Below are 22,774 nucleotides of genomic sequence, written 5' to 3'. Positions count from 1 at the left end.
AGGAGTGCCCACAAAGCTATGTTTGACATTGGCTAATCCGCAACACGCACTAATTTGCATCATTTCATTGTATCTAATATCTGTGTATCTAATAAACTCCATTTTCTGTGATTTGGGGCTTACGAATATACTCAAAGTCTTCGCTGTTTATCGTAAGCGGCGACTAAAACTAATAAAAATTTGTGGGCCGGCAACCTGCAAATTTTGAAATTTTATTGCTATCGAAACGTCAACACCACCTTGGATAGGGACTGACTCCGCGACTGCAACCTTTTGCTATCAAAAAACGGACTATGTTTCTGGAATGTGCGCAGGCTCCTTGACAACGGTAGTGAGGATTTAAAGAATAATCGTGTTCTCCAACTCGAACGGCAATTCCAGCGAAATAAACTGGACATTTTGGACTTAAGTGAAATAAGATGGTTACACGCTGAAAGTTACTCTTCTCCCCCTTGCGGTAATGTGCTTGTGCACTCTGGAAAGCCAAGTCTTAGCAGACGCAAACCCAGTGTCGGGTTGTTTCCGGCTATACTCCACGAAATCCGAAGAAGTTCAGGGGAGCACATTACGAAAGAGGTTGCAGAGTATCACTTCCGGTGAAATTCCTACTCTGTGGAGGAAATAACTAGTCACCGTAACATGCAGATACGGATTGTTCCTCCAAGCAGAAGAGAAATCGTTTCGGCGATTAGCCCACTCAAACGGAGATAAGCCGCTGTGTTTGACGGTCTCCCCAAAAAATTACTTATCGGTGCACCCACAATTACCGCGGATCGGCTGCTGCCACTCGCTTGGAAATCTTCAGAATCGAAGACATTTCCTAGAGAGAGAAAAGAGGATAACCGCCAAGATTGCAAAGAAGGGCAACCATTTTGAGCGTGACAATTGGAGGCGTAGCTGCGTGCCCCCTGCCGTCGCAAAGATAATAACTAAAATAATTTTGAAACGCATCAAAAAGCATCTCGAAAGCTTGATCGATAGAGAGCATGCAGGTTTCCGCTAGGGATTCTCCTTCATTGATCTTAACATCTCATCTCAGTCGTGTGCGCAGTTTAGGTCTCCGTTGCTATCGTTCTTCATTGTTTTCGAGAAAGCTTTCAATAGCGTAAACAGGGAGTATATCTTCAGTGCTCTATGCAGAAGGTTCATCCAGGACAAGCTCTATCAGAGCGACATATGATGGCGAAAAATGTCACCTACTGTCCCGAGGTAAAATCTCAGGATTTTGATATCCCAAACGGAATCCGCCATCTCACCGATAGTATTTCTTATTATTATTGGTGATGTTCTTCATACTGCCTTCTCCGGAGCACGTGGACGAATGTGGTAGACTATGGCGACTTCTTTTAATTACCGCGACTACACTGGTGACATCTGTTTGCTCTCTCATCGGGTCATGGACCTTGGCCAAATGGTTCAGGATTTTGAAAGATATATAAGTCAAGTTGGACTGAAGATAAACGCCAACAAAACCAAGGTCCTCAGTCTGTCAGGTCTTCGCACTCTCTCTATTTGTATTAATAAGGAGAGAGCATCGAAGACGTCGATCAATTTTTATATCTAAGAAGCGTGGTTTCTGCCGATGGTGACATCGAATTGTTGCCCGATGCAGTAATAGTGTTAGATCCGCTTTCACTCCCCCGCTTGGAAACGCAGTTATCTCAACACCTGAATCGAGGTGTTCTGTGCTAATGTTCTTTATGTGTTGCTAGCACATGGAAAGTGACCTCCACTATCCTTGAAAGCTCCAAACCTTCATGAACATCTGTCTGCCTAGTATCATCTGAGTACGCTGGCGGGATACTATCTCAAACGAGGAACTTTGTTGGCGCATAGCAGCTATGCAATGCAGTGGAACCCACTCTCCCAAGATGACCGACGAGTGGGTCTCTCCAAAGGGATTAGCGCAGATCAGTAGAGGAGGAGTGCGAGCGTCTCAGGAAGTCGTGAGAGGACCTGGAGAGTATTAGGTAAACGCGAAAGATGCCTCGTAATTGTGACTGACGGGCCATACCGCACCAATCGTATATAATAAAATCCCCTTTTACTTGGGAATGGCGTACAGCATTGTGACAGTAGACTAAGGAAGTCAACTGCTTTAATCGTGGCCAGAATCACACGAGGTTTAGTATTAATTCAATACCAAGAAACAGTGCAGCGCTTTCTTATTAATAGCAGGAGAGTGGTTGCTACACAAATTGCCGGGTGAATCTTTGTCAACGGTCGGGCGGGGCGAGCAGCACTAAATAGCAACAACATATCAAGTTAGATGGTGTGAAGTTGCTACTGGAAATTGACCGACTGAATGTAACATTCTGATATAGAAGGGGACTGGACTGGATGCACAATAGTGGGACCAAAGCCAGCATCTGGCATCCGGGCATCTGCTGTTAACTTTACTCTGAATGATAAATTTGCAAGGATTCCCGCAGCCGAATGAACAAATTTGAAAACGGCAGGCTAAGAGAACCTGGGCTTTCTAGAGCCAGACATGCAAACATTGGTAGGGCCTCTAACAAAACATTGCTGCCTACAGTACCACCTCGAAGAATTAGGGGTAGCGGTCTCGACTTATTGTAATCAATTTGAGTAAGAAGAGGAAATGGCTCTGCAAGATCCCGGTAAGCTACCACGGTAAGTTCTTCCTCAACAAAGAATCTGTGCATTCACTGCATTTGGATAATGTGGCCGGATTCGCATAGTACAAGGCGCCTAATAAAAGGCCTGAGTCTTTAGAACTATCACTTCCGCAACAAACTAAACCAAAACTAAAGGGTGCAGTGTTCCAGAACTGAAGAAAATGTTTCCATTCTAGAAGCGTTTTGCGGCTCCGACTATTAGCCCTGCTCAATATTAATGCATGGATAAGTACTCTCCATTATTTCCACAGGTAAGTACTTTTTAGTCTCCTGATCTTGACATGCTATAGTGAACTACAGGCTATCCAATCTTACTTAGCACCAAAGGGATCTAGTAGCCGAATCTAGTATTAAGTAAGATTAATTGTACCGAGATCTCTGATTCGTTCTCGCATAATCACACAATTGACCAGCTAGCTCTATTGTTTTTACGAGGAAGTTCCTGCGTCCATGAAATATCACTCTAAGATGAATTTAGAATTAAGGTAGCAACTCCTATCCTAGATGCACTTAATAGTACCTAACAGAACGCTACACCCCCGCCAACGAACTTGAGCAATTGTTTCGAATTAGCGCTAAAGTTGTAACTAATTCCAAATACACAGCACGGAGTTTAAGGGCTGCTAGCGCTAATTAGCGCAGACAGAACAATCATTGAATCCGCAGCCCCACGTCCCAATCGCTGAAGTGAAAGTTTACCTGCCTGCAAAATGCCAAGCATGGGACCATTCCCCCATAAGAGCATTTCCAAAGTGCAGCTCTGTATCCTAGATATGTACAAATAGTACAATAAGTGAAAGTGGTGTTTGTATTCCTTGCTCCTTTTTCCCAGAGAAAAAAATCATGCTCGAATTAAAACTAGACGACGAAAGCTAGCGTACACAGAGCAAGAGTTGAATAGAAAGTTTACGAAGCACTTTCCACGTAAATCGTCTGAAGTGCAAGCACCAAAAGAGATTGTGGGAAGCCGTACTTCGCTTGATAAACAATTTATTAAGTTTGTTAGCGGGTGGCAAGGAGAAGGCGGCGGATGTGAGTGGAGGAGCTCATAAATTATTAAGTTTGGAGGTTCAGTGGCATGTAAGGACTTGAAAGAGAAAACGGCGGTTTCTTGTGACTTTTAATCACCTAAGCCGCCATGAATGTTTGCCTGATTCGAAGGGTGAAATTTTCATGTTTTATTTAAGGTTTAAAGTTATTATAAAATATAAGTGAAATCACACTTTAAGAAAAGCAGTTTTAATTTGTGTACTCACCCTAGTTAAGGGGCAGAGGCAGAGAATGTTGGAGGCCAAACATGCGATAGTAACTCACTAACAATCCTGCAAACAATCCCACCCTGTTTTGAAAATCACTATAATATCAATTTAATCGAAATTAAGTCCAAATTTATAATAGTAGCAAACTCTAATTAATTTGCCAAAATACAGGAAGTGGTTTTCATAGTTAGTGCGAGAAACTGTTCCCTATTAACTTGAGCTCTTGAAATATCAGGCACAGGTGTAGAGCCCGAAAGAAGTAAAAAGTATTTACGGTTCATGAAAGAACGAAATTATGTGGTGAGATGGGGTACCCTTGAATTAGTAAGCAAAGCCTTAAGGAAACTCAGACAGTAAGCGAGCTTTCCTCCTTTAAAGTAGAAATAATTGCCTGACAGGTTCCTAGCAACTAGGAAGTTTCTCACAAAGTTAGATGCTGTAATAATATTCCCGCCTTAGTTCAATTAATTCCTACTAAGTAGGAGCTAAATGGAGCTAAAAATGGGAAATGATGGATGCGTGGTTGTATTCGCAAAACATAGTGTGGTAAACCTTTGGAAGGAGCAAGAAAAATGAAATATAGCAGGAATTGAAACGAGACTTTCCACGGGCAATCTAAAATGTTAATCCAGTGTATATAGGTAGAGGTGGAGATCTTTAGCAGACACTAGCTTCAGATATGCCAGTATATGTGATTCTTATCAACTGAAGCATTCGCTTACTTGCGGAGCTACCTTCTGTCTTTCATTCGCGACACTTGTAGCCACACCTTCCTGGCTTCTTCAGATTTACTAAGTTTACATTGGACACGCTTCCCAATTTTGCTGGCAAGCGAGTATTCTCAGCACCAAGTTTCTGAATATCATCAATTCACCTAAGGTTATCCATCCGTTTCTCCTTTTATGCATAAATCTTGAACGATAAAAGAATGTTTGCTCCAGGCCTTCTGGGACTCGAACACAGTTTAAGAAAGCGGGTAAAGTGTTCAATTTTAATACCCGCCAGGGTATCCTTCATGTCACATAAGAAATCCTGGGCGAGATTATTATTTGACTTGCGGTTTCGTTCGGAGCAGAGGCAACTCATCAGACGCTGCCTCACCTCTGCCCTGAGAGCAGAGTGACCGAAGTGAGTGCAAGGTAGTATTTGCACTCTTATATTAATTCACATGTCGTGTTTTTGAATTAGCTACCAGGGCAGACGTGAGGCAGCATCTGATGAGTTGCCTCTGCCCTGGACGAAACCGCGAGTCATATATTTTGCAACTTGGGTGCTTGCCCAAGGATGAAGGTTCCGTGAACCACAACTGAGAAAGCATGTTTCTTTCCAACTGGTCCAGTCCGCCGATGTCGGACTTAGGAATCCCTCGATTCTTAAACAAAATTTTTGAGATTATTATTGTTTTCCACATATCCACTGACTGACAGACCATTTATTGAACATTTCTATCGTTGTTGTCAGCAAGTTATAAATTTGCGAGAGTGGGGAAACGGTCCTCAAGGTAGAATACACTGTCAGGGCATGTCTTACTGCAGACCGCACTGACTTAATGTACCTTTCGGCACACTAGCCTCATATAGACTAATATGAAGCTCACCACCCCGGCTATAAGCCACTGCCTTGCTACGACCATATCTTCGCTGAATAGTTCATTTTGAGCTAACTACAATTGTGGCTTAAAATTGAACTTTGCATCCATCATCACTACAAGGATTTACAGGAGACCTGGGGGTGATGATGTGCTCCCCAATTGCAATGCGAGCAGAATTTCTCTTAAGATGCTATAAAAGGTGCGCCACTTTTCTCCTCCGGTCGTGTTGATTCGGGCCCCTTGAGCACTAGCATGTTTTAATACCGGACAAGAAGTGAATCGAAATAACGATAGCCTGACACACTAAATGCAGATTTGGGCGTTCTATACTACACCATTCCTGTGACCGAGAAAAATTAATTCGATCTAGCCGATCCGACCCCCGCCTATTCGGTAACAGGACAAAGGCTTAGAATGAAAAAGGTGACAATAAATTCGAAAGATATTTCAGTCACAAGTAGTGAACTAGTGAACTGTATTACTCATTACTGTCATCTCTTTAATAGCTGGGAGATCAGTCCCAAGATTTTACCAAACAAATTAAAATAGTTTTCTTAGCAGAACACCCTCGGAGACAACGTGTTTCTTGAGGCCCGAATTGGAGAAACCGGCATCGACCGTCTCCCTTTCCACATGAGCCCCGGAACACTGACAGAGAATCTGCCATTCTTTCCGAGGATTCCTTCAAATTATGACGAGAAATGTCATACTAGACAAGTGGACAAACGAGCTGGAATAGTTCATTCAGAATTAGAATAATAATCGTTGGCTCGACAATTTAATTGGATTCATTAATTGGATGGCCTTCAAATGTCTTAGAGCACTTCATTCATACAGGATTACAGTACCCTATAGGAGGCAATGTGATAAGCATTCCACTTGATTATTATTTGATTCGACTTAGGTACTCATTAACAGCTGAGTCGACTGGTATCCGACCGAAAAGAAGAATGCAAATGAAAAATAGCTTTGTTCACATGACTGTGGGGTATTGGCGAATTAGTTAGCTCACTAAAGGATAGAAGTGAACATGTTCCTAATAAAAATCTTACCGTCTCAGGCATAACTTGTAGGGGGAAGATCCACGACCACGACTCTCAACGGATCTACTTTTGAATTAGGTATTCATGGGGCGGGACCTTTGGGGTTCCCATTGTAGCTTCGCATCCTCAGGTCATTATATTGGAGGAGGCCCTTAGATTACGGAAAGCTTTCCCGTGAAAATCAAAAAGATCAGTTAATCCTCATGACGCTGGCGTCCTGACCTACGCCGTCGCTCCATCTCAGGTAGGTAAGCCTCATCTTCTCTTTCTATCATACATATTGCCCTTACAGACTTTCCGGGCTGAGTCATCCTTATGCATATGGATTAAGTAACCCGCCCACTGTAACCTGCTGAGCCGGATTTTATCCACAACCTGACGGTCGTGGTATCGTTCATAGATTTCGTCGTTATGTAGGCTACGGAATCGTCCAGCCTCATGTAGGGGGCCAAAAATTTTTCGGAGGATTTTTCTCTCGAACGCGGCAAGGGTTCGCAATTTTTCTTGCTAAGAATCCAACTCTCTGTGGAATACATGAGGATTGGTAAGATCATTGTCTTGTACAGTAAGAGCTTTGACCCTATGGTAAGACGTTTCGAGCGGAACAGTCTTTGTAAGCTGAAATAGGCTTTGTTGACTGCCAATAACCATGTGCAGATTTCATCATCGTAGCTGTTATTGGTTGCAATTTCCGACCCTAGGTAGGAGAAAATATCAACGGTCTCAAAGTTGTAGTCTCGTATCTTTATTCTTCCCGTTTGACCAGCCTGGTTTAAGGTTGTTGGTTGGTTGATTTTTGGTGCTGAGGTTGCCACCATATATTTTGTCTTGCCTTCATTGATGTGCAGCTCCTAGATCTCGCGCCGCCTGTTCGACCTGGATAAAGGCAATTTGTACGTCTTGGGTCGTTCCAACAGTTTTTCCATCGCTCACCGCAGAGAGAAAATCTGATCTGTTGTTGATTTGCCTGGAGAGAAGCCTCTGTGATATGGGCCAATGATGTTCTGGGAGTATGGGGCTATCCAACTTAGCAAGATAGCGGAGAATATCTTATAGATGGTACTCAGCAACGTGATACCTCTATAATTTCTGCACTGCGTGATATCCCCCTTTTTATGTATGGGAAAGACAATGCCTCGTTGCTCGTTGCTAACTACTGACGCAATACACGATGTGTACTTACTCATAAAGAGCATCACCCTCTTTACATTACACTTACACTTTTCGATCTAGAAAAGGCGTTGGACCGTATGTTACACGAACTCATTTGGTATGCTCTGTGGTAACACCTGATACCAAAAGAACTCCTCCATTGGGTTAACTTGCTCTCCCACGATCCGAAAGTGTGGCGGGCATATTAAAACCACTTCGTGTCTCTGCCGGTGTTCGTCAACACTTCTGTCTGTTTTTATTCTAGTCACTGCCACATGGGACATCCAACATCCAGCTCCGTATACATTGCTTTAGGCAGACGATGATTTCCTTGCGTCTTGTAGCAAAGGTGAACTCGAGTAATTTGTGCAAAAGTGGAATGATCGCCTCATACAACACGGTCTCAGTCTGAATTTGAATAAAAGTAAATTTTTAATGACCGACCCCAATGATACAGGTTCTGTTACTGTCAAGGGCACCGAGAACTGAGTGATTTAAATATCTTAGATCAATGATATCAACTAGCATGGCGAACTGAGTTATGACACGTTAATCACACGTTAATGCAACGTTGGCGTTCTTTGAGATCGACGTATCAACGAACATCTCAAACTCAAAATTTAGACCAGTATCATCCCCCCTTTTGGTCTCTATGGTTCTGAGTATTGGCCGACTATAAAAAACAATGAGCGGCATTTCACAGCAATGGAGTCGAAGACGTTACTTTGGACTTACCTTACCTTACCTTGCAGCCAAAGGTAGGAGTAAGGAAACATCAGCACCGAGGTTTCATTTACCGCAATGGCCTACTTTACACTGACTTCTAAAAAACGAATTAAAACATAACAGACAGAGAAAATACCTCTACAGAGCTCTCTCCATCTATCGCACCATAAATGTTGAAATGAACGTCATGTTTTAACAAAAGTGTTCTGTTACAGAGATCACTATAATTAATGAGTGAGTCCTGAGTGTCGGGACGATGATAGGGTGTTGTCAAAATTGGCATCAACACACACATAATATAGAAAATTTTGTTGTGTTAATGATAAGAACGGTACTTCGCTCACCTACACACGACCCACGGAGAAAAGATGGCCGGAATACGTTGAGCAGATTTTATAGGTAAAATTTGCTCATCCTGACCTTGACAGACACTGCTGGCATTTGGAGCAGTTCCGCAGAACCAAACGAAGCAATCAAGCAAGTGAAATTGAAGAAATCCTGGAAAGCAACAGACCCTGATGATAGTGTGTTTTTCAATAGGGTTATTCATTAGAGTAGAGCACTATCTGACTAGCAAGAAATAACAACCATTTCAATATTGATGAAAACAGGCAGTCCAGTAGAATGTTCAAAATACCATTCCATTTTGATCCTATACCATTAAGATTTTTGAACGTATTCTTGACAACAGTATTCGCGACTTCCTAACCAAGCCAGGTTTATCAAGAATTGTGGAATTGCTGATGCAACACATGATGTATGGTTATTCATGAAAAAAACACCGCGTGAAGTGTCGGCCTCTCTACATTTCATTCCTGAATGTATAGTAAAAAAAGTGTGTGACCGCATGTCACATAAACATCAACAACGCCTAATGTGAGATAGACTATGTGTTGAGTTAAATTGTTCTACCGTGATCCCAAGGTAAAGTTCGAGTTGATTCTGGTATATCAAAACCGCTTCGTGTCTCTGTTGGTGATCTTCAAAAACCACCCTCTCGCCACACTCTTTTGTTCTAGTCATAGATGTAGATAGATGGAATGATCGTCTGCTGCAATACGATCTAAGAGTAAATCTAATATAAAAATCAATTTAAATATCTCGGATCAACACTCTCGGCCAACAAAGAATTGCATGCCTAGATGAAGTGACGTTCTCTGTGATCAATCCATCAACGAATATCTCAAATCCAAAATTTACTGTAGTGTTGCCTGTTCTGTTCTCCACAATGGTTCTGAGCGCTAGTCGACTATTAAAGACAATGAATAGTGTCACGCGGTAATGGTGAGAGAGATGTTGCATTGGACCCGTAGCGTAATATGCCATGATCATATACAAAATGAGCACATCTGCGATAGATAAAAAATTGCAAGAAAGGGGGGCCTTCGACGATATAGATATGTAACTCAAGCTGATGAGGGCTCACTTGCGAAGATTGCTCTGAACATCGGGGAGGCATTGGCGGGAAACGACCAAAAGGTCCACCGAAACATGTAAATTCTATGGAGAGTCATGGTGCGCTAAAATTGGAATGTGTCAACACTTTTCGAAGGGGACCTATAAACTGTGTTAAGGTTTCTCACTATTGCCCTGACTCAAAGCATTTGAGTGTGTGGCCGGTTATTTTATACAAACAATCAGCCCCTAAAGACCGGGAATTTAGTTGCTATACCCGACTTGGAGAGACCAGTATGTAATCGCGTATTCAAGCCGGCATATTTGCCCTATCCTCTCGTTTTTTTTTCTTTTGCTTTTTTTCTCTAGATTTTCTGTTAGCTTGTGATACAATTTCAGTGAAAAGGACGAAAAAATGAAATTTCTAGTCATATTGTCTACAGGTCATGACTTCATTTAAAATAGCACTATTGAAAGCAACATCATAAATTGTAATTCATTTCCTCTCAGCTAAATTGAAAATTCTAGAAATTCAACAGAAATTCCTTCATTTTCGTTGAAATTTGCTTCCCGCAAAACACGTAAAGCCACAATTTCCAGACAATAACCGAATAAATGAAGTTTTCGCTGAGTTTCCGCTATTTGGTTGCTGGCATTCTGGTATGCCTATGATTTCACGATAAGTGTCATTTGCATCTTTTATATAATTAGATTTCAATCTCTGTGGAAAGTCGCCTGAATATTTCCTGGCCATAAAATGCAAAATGTGCCGTCAATATTTCATTATGAAGTAGGAGCTGGAGCCTAGCATGTATCGATGGGGATGACGGCTGTGTTGACAAGATGGACTGTGACTTTTCAAAAGTATAAATAGAAATGTATGCATAAATTGAAATAGAAAATAGATGCTCTGCATTCATCGAGGGTAGTTAGATGTAAATGCGAGGTACATTTCGGATTTTTCAGAGATTCCAACAAAACGGAACATCAGCATCTGTGACAATAAAAGATCTATTTTTGCAAATCCCAATGATATTTGCATTAGAAGAATAGAAGCCTAAAGAAGAGAATCGACTTTCTTCCAAACTGAGAACCTAAATTTATCTTCTTATTGTGTATCCTTGCCCGGATTATTCTTGTCACATGCTTGAGTGGTCTTACGCTCACGAAAAGCTTTAATATCCCAAAAGCCACTACGCAACAGAGTATGGTTTATAAGTTTAAGGCGATAAAGCAATCTCACTTCAGGCAACACTGCCTCCATTTGTAGTCACTCTTATGGGAGACATGTTGACAACAATAGCGGCGACACTATCGAGGCAAATGAATTATTCCGACATCGTCTTCCAAGCTACCACTTCTACACTTGTAGCGACAAGATGGCAAACATCTCGATCCTAAAATAGAAATTTTAATATCACACCATCAAACAACGAAGGTATAAGAAGTTATGGCGTTCCTATAAAGGACTCATTTCACATCAACTTAAACGCTAGTAGACTGTGAAAAGCACTGCGACAACATCGCAGGACACACAATCAAAAGTCACTTTGTGATTAAATTAAAGATGGTATAGGGGTTTGTTAATTTTGTTCGCAACAGGTGGTAGGTAGTGCGACTCCATGAACACAATATCCAGTCGTGCTTGGCAGGACGATGCTGCAGTGACTTCCTGAATGCTGGGATGGGGATTCTTGTGCGAGAAGCTATTCAGAGAACGTGATGTGTGATGGAAATTGCAGCCAATATCGATGGATGTAGTGCTTAAGTACTTATGTCTTTCTAATATGTTGTTTATGTTCTTTCTGAGGAGTGCAGGATGACGCTGAAATTAGCTTTAAGTAGTCATTGGGCGAGATACGATCAACGTTAATTCGAACGCAGAAAGTGTAATTTATAGGAATTAGTTAATGTTTAACGGGAATGTGGCCAATTAGTCCTTCTCCCAATATTTCCATTACTGATAACCGAAATGCTATCGTTAAGTCTGGTACATATGAAGTTTAAACCGTGTTTCAGAGAAAATGATATATGTTATCGTTCAGCGTTACCTTTAATGCATCTTTAATGCAATTTTGTTATGTCTTTAACAAAACCCTTAGGTAACTCTCTCTAGTAACATTAGGATATCAAAAGTTCACTCTTATTAACTTATTAACTAACTGGAGGCTTGTTGTTCTTAGCTCATAGGTTAATCTCTTGAAGGAGTTTCGCTTTGGCTAAAGCCGAAACTGCCCTTCGTAAAGGATAACTTTTTGGGCTTGACGTGGAGTTAGGCTTTGTTGGAACCAAAAGCTGACATCTAAAAGCATTAGGTATCTTATAAAGAACTTGGCGCATGGCAATATCCAGAATAGCATTCATGAGTAAGCTTTTTCCAAGCTAAGCTAACCTCGGAGGGTAGTTTTCTATTGTAATCAGTTTTTGCATTGATTTTCATAAATGGCGCCCAACGTGGGAAAGAATGTGGTAGCGTTAGAATACTTTTCTCTGATGTAATGAAGAATGGTTATTTTGTTGTCAGGATCCAGCATTTTGGGAACTATTTACTTCGTTCGCCCCAAGGAGCAAAAATATGGAACTCTGTCATCGACATCATGGATGTTATCTTCGTTAATTGAGCTTGCTCGGGACTCATAGTTTTTCTGGATATTATCCAACCCAGTCTAATTTCCTGAGCTTGAGAAGGATGTCGTTTCCTTAGCTCTTCTTCAAGAATTTCTTCAAAAATTTATAATGACCAAATAGGAAACCGGAAGCTTGATGCTTCAGGTATAAAAGATTGTGTCTCCCTATGTGAGGAGCATCATGCAGTTCTCCATTGGCTGATAGCATTGACTTGAGATATTTAAATCGCTCAGTTCTGTTAACGGCAGTAACCTACCCAGAACTGAGCGATTTAACTATCTCGGGTCAATGCAATCAGCCAATAGGGAACTGTGTAATGAAATTGCTTCACGCATTAACGCAACCTGGATGAAGTGGCATTCCACAACTGGTGTTCTTTATGATCGACGTATCAACAAACGTTTCAAATCTAAAATTTACCGGAATGTCGTCCGTCCTGTCACTCTCTATAGTTCTGAGTGTAGGCCGACTATAGAAAACAATGAACAGCGTCTTGCATAATGGAGGCGAAGATGTTGCGTATTGATCACATCTGAAATGAGGATATCTACGATCGATATGGGGTTGCACCGATCGTGGAAAAACTGCGAGAGAGGCGTCTTCGATGGTATGGTCACGTAATTCGCGCTAATGAGAATTCACTTGCCAAAGGCAGGCCGAAACAACGGTGGCTTGATACTCTGGATGGATAATTGCATAACGAAGTTCTCCATCCGCTGCTTGCGTTGATCCGAGGTATTTAAATCGCTCAGTTCTGAGCAGATTACTGCCGCTGACAGTGATTGTGTCTGTTTCATGGGAATCTGAGACCATGTTGCATGAGGCGATCATTCCACTTTTGGACAAGTTGCTCGAGATCATTTTGCTATTAGCTGCTAGGAAAATATCATCACGATAAAGCAGTGTATAGGGCGCTGGACGTTGGATGTCCCATGTGACGGTGTCCATAACAAGAACAAAGAGGAGTGGTGAGAGGGCGCTTCCTCGATGAACACCAACAGAGACACGAAGCGGTTTTAATAAATCCGCCACACTCCGAAATTTACTTTTCGGATTGTGGTAGAATTAGTAGCAATTGTACCCAGCGCACGAGTTCTTCTGGCACTAAGTGTTGTTCTAGAGCATACCGGATGAGTTCGTGCGGCATACGGTCAAACGCTTTCTCTAGATCCAGAAATGCAATGTAAAGATGGTGATGCTTCTCACGGTGTTTCTGCATGAGTAACCGCGCAGCGTGTATTGCGTCAGCAGTTCAGCAGTTTTTGACAAATCCGGCTTGATTGACGGTTATTTCAACGATTTCGCAAATACGGTTGTGAAGAATGCGTTCAAAAACCTTGATGGTATGGGAAAGTAACCGGATCGGACGATAATTTGAACATTCTGCTGGACTATTTTTTTTTCCATATTGCAACAGTGGTACTTTCTTGCCAATCAGATGGTGTTCTTCCTTCCTGTATAATCTGATTAAAGAATTCACTAAGCCACAGTATTGGGTCCCAGCTCTTCGCTTTCCAGAGTTCAGATGCGATGTCGTGAGGTCCTGCGGCTTTCCCCAATTTCATTCGTTTTATTGCCTCCCTCAATTGCTCTGACACGTGGAACTGCTGCAAACGTCGGCTATGGTTGTGAAAGTGGAGGATGAACGAATTCCTCAGTTGAAATCGGCTGGAAGTATTGTCGCCATATATCCGTTGCGGCTCGACGGTTGGTAAGCAAAGTACCGTTCTTGTCATTAACGCAACAGAAGTGTTCGATATCCTGTGTGCGTTCATTACGGCTTTTAGCAAGTCGATACAGATCTCTCCCGCCATCCCGGGTGTCATGTTTATCGTAAAGATTTTTATAATGGTCGACTCGGGTGACAGCGACCGCTTTCTTTGCTTTCCGGTTGGCATTTTTATAATTTTGCCAATTGTTCTTTTCACGGACCTTCATTTTAACATCGTCATTCGAAAGCCAATTATTTCAGTTTCATTTCTTCTTTCTTCTCGTAATCGTAAATCCCATGGTCCCAGGTCGTCACAGGACAGCCGCGGATTCTACACAACCAGATGCTTATATTAATGTATTCAAAGTTATTATTGCGTTTAGTGAAATCAAACTTGTGCTATCCTTAATGGAAACAGTACTTAGCAGTTATATTAATTATTCGACGTAGTTGATCTTCTGTTTATTGATATAGATTGTAGAGTAGAATTATCAGTCGAAAATTCTGAAAGAAAATTTAGCAAAAAACGGGGCGGGAAAGTGATGCTGGCCAGCTTATTATCCCTTTTCAAGATTCGTGTAATACAAAACCTTATTAAAATTGGTTTACTGTTTATTTGTCTGTCTGTCCGCCTATCTGTCTGTGTTCCTGTCATACCCACTTCTCTCAGAAACCGCTGCACCTATTAACACGAAATTTGGTGAAAAGATGGGAACTGTGAACCCCCACACCAATGCGACATCGTTCGTGAAATGCCCTTCAGCACCCGACGACTTCCCGAATCGCTCACACTGTACCTCACTGTCCTCCGCCAAGTGTCCTTGGAGCGACCCACTCGTCGCCCATCTTGGTAGAGTGGATTCCACTGCATAGCAAGGGGAGTTCACTTTCCATATGTTACCCCCATCTTGTAACACAGAAAGAACACTAGCACAGAACAATCTCAACCTGATCTTCCAGATTTTAGTCATCATCATTATTATTAACGGCGCAACAACCGGTATCCGGTAAAGGCCTGCCTTAGTAAGGGACTGCAGACACCCCGGTTTTGCGCCGAAGTCCACCAATTCGACATCCCTAAAAGCCGTCTGGCGTCGTGGCCTACGCCTTCGCTCCATCTGAGACAGGGTTTTTTCATCCTTTCCCTTACGGATTCAGTGACCCACTCACTGCAAACCACAGCTTGAGTCGGATTCCATTAATTAGTTTTGTCACTATGTAAGTTATAGGTTACAGAACCGTCCATCCTCGCCTAGGGGCAAAAATTCTCCGGAAGATTCTTCTCTCAAACGCGGCGATCGCTCCATCTCAGGCAGGGTCTGCGTCGTCTTCTTTTTTCTTCCCTTATAGGCTCTCCGAGCTGAATCATCCTTACCCATACGGATTAGATGACCCGCACACCGCAACCGGTTGAACCAGATTTTATATACAACCAGACGGACGTGGTATCACTCATGGATTTCGTCGTTATGTAGTCTACGGAAACAAAAGGGGATGCAGCGCTATTAATGCGTCCGTTAATATCCAGGTCGATGCCACAGTCAGCAGAAAACACGCTTTCTAGATGTCATCGGAATCGATGAATAGCAGGTGAAGCGAAGATCCAAACTCCGCGCACTGTTGCAAAATGATCCGTAGGATGTTGATGTAGTCAATGCAGGAGGATCCGGAGTGGAAGCCAGCCTGTTCTTTGTCGATCAAAATTTCGAGATATTCTTTGATGATTTGCAGTATTATTTGAACGTTTATCGTTGTAACAGGAAGCGGTACGCGGATCCCCCTCCAATTGTCACACCCAAAACGGGTCCCTTTCTTTCGGATCTTGACGATCATCCCCTTCTTGCACGCCCTGGGAAAGGTCTCTGATCCCTAATCAATCCGTTTGAGTGAAAGTAGTATATCTATCTGCTGTAACTGAAGGAGCAGTGATAAATGACTTTGTGAGCAGACCGTCAAGCCCAGCGGTTTTACTTCGTTTGAGCGCACTGATGGCCGAAATAATTTCTACTCTATTTCGAGAAACAGCCCGTATCCGTATGTTACGGTGACTAGCCATTTCACCCACAAGAGGATGTGATACGGCTAAGAACCATGGTGAAGCGTTCTTTCCACCTCTTCAGTTGTTCATCATCGTGGAAGAGAAATCGACTGTTGACGTCATTCAAAGGACCATCGAAAGATTTGCGACTATATGCAAGCTCTTTCATGATGCGGTATACATTTATGGAATCGTTGAGATCTGCGGCATCTTCCATCACCCGTCATCACTCCCAGCAGTCAATAGGCCCTTCAACCGATTCCGTTCATCGATCGGAACGTGGCGAAAAATGGGATTTTTATGGCGGTCCAATGCTCATCGATATTCTCAGGCGGGCTACTCAGTATATCTGCATCTTATAAGCGATCGATGTTGAATTTAGTTGGTCGTAGCTCCCCAGCCCTACGATGGTGATCTCTTTTGAGGTCGATGTCAGCGCTTCTGTTTCGCACATCCAACATGCGGCTCCTAAATTTACTGCTGATCGTGAAGTGATCGATCTGGCAGCGTCTGCTACCATTTGGCTTTCCAAAAAAACGAAAGCGCATTGCTATTAATGGGACAGGAAGGAGAGAACTACACTCCTGAGTCTTACCATCTTATTTTGCTTAAGCTCAGAATATCCAGCTTATATTGCTGGGATTGTTGCGCAAGCTGAAGAAAGCACGAATGTTCTGAGGACCCTCGCTATCCAGAAACCAATCATATTTCGTTTTCGATAGCCAAAGATCGTTGCCGTGAAGTCAGCCTCTATCTGAGGCGTTGTTGACGTTGCAATAAAGTTTCAAAATTTGCTGGTTGCTAGCCTACTAATCCCCACAAACAACAAGCAGGGAAGGCTTTGAGTGTAATTTTAAGCCCCAACTTACACAGTTATTAATGTTAACTCTGCGGCTTTTGTGAGAAATTTGCCACTAAATGCAGATTGCCTAGGCTTTCACTTGTGTTTTCAACGCCGATAACAACAGGTTTCATTTTTTGGCCGACAAGACCGACTAGTGTCCGGATAGCTGAGTGGTTAGAGCACAAGGCTGTCGTACAGAAGGTCGCAGTTCAAATCTCACTGGTGACAGTGGAATTTGTATCGTGATTTGACGTCGGATACCAGTCGACTCAGCTGTGAATGAGTACCTGAGTCAAATCAAGATAATAATCTCGGCAAGCGCAATGCTGACTGCATTGCCTCCTACAGTATACTGTAGTGTACCGTTACGATTTTGAATGAAGTGCTCTAACACACTTCAAGGCCCTGATCCAATGTGGATTGTTGCGCCAACGATTATTATTATTATTATTAAGACCGACTAGCGGAGTTAGATGGCCGCAATAATATATAGTGTAGTGACTCTTTTTCAGGAAACCGGTCGTTGTCTAGAGCATCTCTTGCAACGCTATTACATCATCCTTATTTGGGACAGGGTATCGGCTAACTGCTGGGAAGCATTCAGTCTGTAACTAACCCGCAACCTGGGGGACCAGTTGGTACAATTTGCCGCGTTTTCAGGCACGGAAGACTCGCCTTGATCCTTCTCCATCTGCGGTTTTTCATTAAAAAAGGGCTCCCAGTAATTGTCACATGGAGATGGAGATAGAATTTGGTAATAGAGAAATTGTTGTAGCTTCAGCTGAAGTTTCCCAGGTCTTATGCTCCATCGTGGGTACTAATCTCCCTTTCGCTCTGGGATTTATATTATACTACACTTTAAACGCGATATCACCTTCTATATTATTTTGTAATATAACTTTTCTCGAAAGGCTTACTAAGGTAATGTTTTGCGCGTCTGTACTCCGCACGACTTTCTTCATGATTAGAACCTTAAACTCATGAAGGTGACCTTCGTGGGACCATTAAAGTCCACCTTAAATTTTAAAATGCCCTCGACTAGTGTTCATGACCATTTTAGGTCCCTTATTGATAAAGTGATAAGCCCCCGGTGTTCCGCGACAGAAAAGTTCGGGGGGATACTAACGAATTATAGCTGCATGATATTATTGTTCAAAAGTAGGTCTTTGCTGATTGAACTTCATTTCTTTAGAAAGTAGGAGGAAGTCGCTGTAATCCGTATTTTCCAGGCTATCGAGGAGTTTTTAAATATCTGTATATGTTGTGAATCGCTGCAATCAGACCTTTTCGAAGAACAGCACTCTTTTGATTTCATTTTTCCACTCGTCTCAAAAATACTTTATACCACCACGCGCTTTCGTTGCCTATTGTATGTTTTTTTGTCGTAAGAGCCTCATTCTGCTCAGTATTTACTTGGTTATTTGCTAACGACTCAATCTGGTACTCGACCCAACGTTTATTAAGGCAAAGTACGTCATTGGGTACTTATACCCGATGTTTACAGACAGTTCGGTTGATTCCCTTGATTAACGTGGTCCCACGTACGTAGGATTACTATAGATACTAAAGGTTTGCTGATACAAAGCCAGGAGGTAAATGAACTTCGAGCGTTAACAAGCGGAAACAAATTTCGAATATATCTGCATTTTTTATTAAGAGCTCCAATTCCAATCATGCGGTGTTTACCATCATCTGCATTTTGAATAAACAGAATCCAACATTTACTTCCCAGTATTCCCAGTATGTCAACAAAATGGTTGTGAATATTCAACTTTTCCCTACATCTTCAAGCAACTTCATTCCTGCTACTCTACATAAACTAAAGGTTGAATCTCAATGAAGCTCCGCGTACGTACTACCTTTCAGAGAATTGTGTGGATAATACCCACTTGCAAGAAAAAAGCATTTAGGTTCATTGATAGCTTCCCAAATCAAATTACCGTCCCGGACTCCATTCCCAGGTAACTTCATTCCAATGAAACGCTCTCAGCTGCCACCCTGTTCAACATACTTTCTCCGCTATGAACTGACGAACGAAAAAAAAACAGAATCCCTTTTTAGACTTCTCGTACGCGATGCGCTATAAACAATTTTCCTACTCTCAAGGGTCTCTTCACTATACCCAAACCCAATAAGGATTCCTTTGAGTCGCAACCTCTGATCTGTTCTCACTTTGTGCCTTGAAGGATTTGGGGTTTTCTCTGTCGACTTTATTCTGCAAAAACAACAGGAAAATTAATTAAAATTTTATTCGGATGTCCTGAGAAACTCCTCTTTGTCTCGGAGTTTCATAGATAAAAAAGGTTTTCATTCAAAACAGCCGGTCTCCATGTCCGGGTTAATGTTGATTTATATTTTTTTCGTAGAGTACAAGTTACAAATGGTATTTCCGATATCAAAGCTGAAAAACTTTGAAGATATGCCGAAATGTGATGTTATTTTGTAGCGAAATATTTACAAGGGGTTGCTGCTTTCGTACGAAGGAAGGCATATTGTGAAGCTGACCCATTGCAAACAGTAGAAGTTCTGCTGAATGTTGAACTGTATTGATGTCATTATTCCACAAATAAATGCCACTGACCACTGGAGATGATACCTGAACGTCTAATAAGGCCCCAGTTCTAAGTCCTACTATATTTGAGGTGATGAACATTATACCCTCTCTAGAAGGAGCGATTGTCTTAGGAGCTCTGTACATTCACCCTTGATTTTAAGATTTTCTTTTAACTCTATTCAACGGGGCACACACCAAAAGATCATTTCTCTGCTGTTTAAATTATAGTATCTCCTTGGTTCCTCAATGATAATCATATTAAAGAGGGTGCAGGTGACTGCGCAAGGAGTTTCAAATCAGAACTGCTTTATAACTCGGTCGCGTAAGTCAGCGTCTTTCATTTGGACTCGCCCTAGAAACTTCCAATTCGTAGCCGCCACTTGCTACCGCAATAGATACAATACTGGTTTATATACTCTTTGTCACCATTAGCAAGAAGTCTCTACTGAGGTTCAATATATGTCTATGGGAGCCCGTCTTGTGACTACACTCAAAGTATTTCCTATTTGTCATAAAAGGCAACTATAAAAACTATAAAAAAGACATTTCCTAAAAGTCATATTCTGATATTATAGAGTGACCTAAACATCAAGTTGGACTATGACAATATTTAGCGATATTTATTTATGGATGAGATGGTCTTGGTGACCGAAACAAGAAGGGTATCATATTTGCAGATTTCCGCAACTTGGATCGCTTGAGTTCGAGCACAAAGCCTGCCCCAAAGTCAGTTGGGTTTCAACTGATCGGCTACGAACATCTTATTCAATCGATCAGCACTAGAAGTACGAGTTTTCTTCTGTTACTCAAGTAAAAGTGACCCGAAAGGACCACAATCCGTCCAGAACGTCGGTCCGTCAAATTCAATACCAGCCGACTCCCTGATCTGACTGTCGTCTAGGATTGGGAGAACTAGATTAAACATTTTAAATAACCCGCCCGAGAACATGATGAGCACAAGGCTGACATTAAAAGTGCCTTTGGGCCTTTGAATGTAAGAAACTGAGAGCTCTGTTGATGTCTATAAGCGGAGGTGTGGCGACGCGATACAGCTTCGCGACGGTGAAAAATACGAGAAGTGCAACGGAGTGTGTACCGTGATGAAATAAATTCCGCCATTGTACTGGTGAGTTGAGGAAAGTGGAGCAAGTAGCAATGATTTTGTCACCGGATACCATATTACATTACGAAAGAGCTTGTAGAGCTCTCCATGGTCCTCATAGAGACTTGAATAACATGAGGAAAAGTTCCAACCCTTGTGGATAATATGGAATGCCACCAGGGACACCGAAAGAGGCGAAATGACCTTTGTATATCGAGCCAGGATCTCAGAAGAATTTGAAGTGCAAAACGGAGTCCGTCAGAGCTGCATCCTCTCCACGATACATTTGGTTCTTCTATCGGCGAAGTTCTTCATGATACCTTGGCTAAAGAACGTGAATGAGTTCAATGGACTATACTCTCATCGAATCGTGAACCTTCATCAAATGGATCTGAATTTGGAGGAGGCAGGCAGTGTGAGATGGAAGGAAAGCACCAGAAAACCATGAAATGGAAGGAAAGCACCTGAAAACCAAGATTTTCAGTCTAACTGGCGGTCGTATTCTTCCTATTTATATCAATGAGGAGGACATCGAGGGCACTGATTAATCTGAATATCTAGAAAACCTTGCCTTGTGTTGAACGAAAAATCTGTCTGCTTTGTCAAAAACTGGGAAATGCAGCGACAGTGGTTTGTCTCTGTGTTGCCAAAGAGATGTACCACATCTAAAGTGGTCGCGGCTGTTACCCGAAAGGTCCAAGTTTTCATCAGTCTATGTCTGTGTCGTATCATCGGGCGTTCTGCTTAAAACAGTATCTAATGAGGAAATTGGTTAACATACGGACCAAATAGCCGCAGATGCATTCATTATCGGTTATGCCATGCAATGAAACCCGCTATCTAAGGTTGACGAATGAGTGGGTCTAGCTAGAACTAGTTGGCATGAAACAGTGGAGGGAAGTTCTTCAGTAAATCGTGGAGGCAGTTGAAGCAGATTGTCAGAACCGATGCCAATGGTGCGTAGGTGCATTTCGGACAATAGCACAGACTGCAAGGATGGCAGTTTCTTGCAACTCGATATATATTTCCGCCAAGCATCTTCAACATTGCATGTAACTTTATGGCTCGAATTCCGTTGTAGAAATCTCAACTGGACTACTTGGATATTTTTTACTCTCCATATCTGCTTCATATCATCCGCCAACGAGCCGAAATATTGGTTTTTCTCTCGCTGTTTTTCGACACTTTTCCGGTGCAAAGGAACGGCTACGCTCATTCTTTCTTAAGAAGTTAGCTAGTTAGTTCGGGCTACAATGTGGTCCCCAGTAGTTTAACCCATGGATTTTCGTGATTTCGATCGCAAGAATACAATATCAGATATTGATAGAATCGTATTAAAAGCCAAGGTTTCTGAAGTAACCTATTCGATAGATTTCGAAGACTTCGCAAAAGTTGATTCGACGTGTATTCGCTATGACCTCTCGTCGATGTTACTATCTCGAAGACGTCTAAAACACTGCTTTTCACATTCATGTTAAATTGAACATATCCGGATTGACGTCCACTAGGGAATCATCAAGAAAATGTATTTTATTTTACCTCATTTTTCGTGTTTCTCAGAAACACGTCTCTATTCCTGTGAATACCTCATTATACACTATACATATATTACCGGTTATTCCCAAGTAATGTCTCCTAATATCTAATTTTCAATCAATATTTTGGTTGCGATAAATTTTTATGCAGAGACCTTTGATAGGTCTCGTTTGGTTCACTCAAACAAAGATAGTGATCCCTGCTAAGACCAGTCTAAATCACAACTTGAAGGTTGTGATAAAATCATAGGCATTTTCTATAGAAGGGAGCAAGCAACGTTCACTTCCACTTTCGGTCACGCTGCTTCTTAGGTAGGAGAAAGGCGGCGCTTGAAGCGATGCCTTTACGCTGGATGAAACTAGCGACCGCTTTTTAGACGTTTAGCTCTACCTGTAGTTTCGTCGAAATAAGCGTGGTCACGCTTTTATTTGTTAGCTAGTTCAAGAAGGTGGGTCAAGTCATTTGTGCTTGAATCTACCACACGTCATTACGTCATCGCAAAGAATGGGAGGAAATGACAAGGTAAAATCGGTTTGGCGGTTTACCTGCAACAATT

This window comes from Hermetia illucens, chromosome 4 (assembly GCF_905115235.1).
Source record: "Hermetia illucens chromosome 4, iHerIll2.2.curated.20191125, whole genome shotgun sequence".
NCBI lineage: Eukaryota > Metazoa > Arthropoda > Insecta > Diptera > Stratiomyidae > Hermetia > Hermetia illucens.
This window is presented reverse-complemented; position numbering follows the sequence as displayed.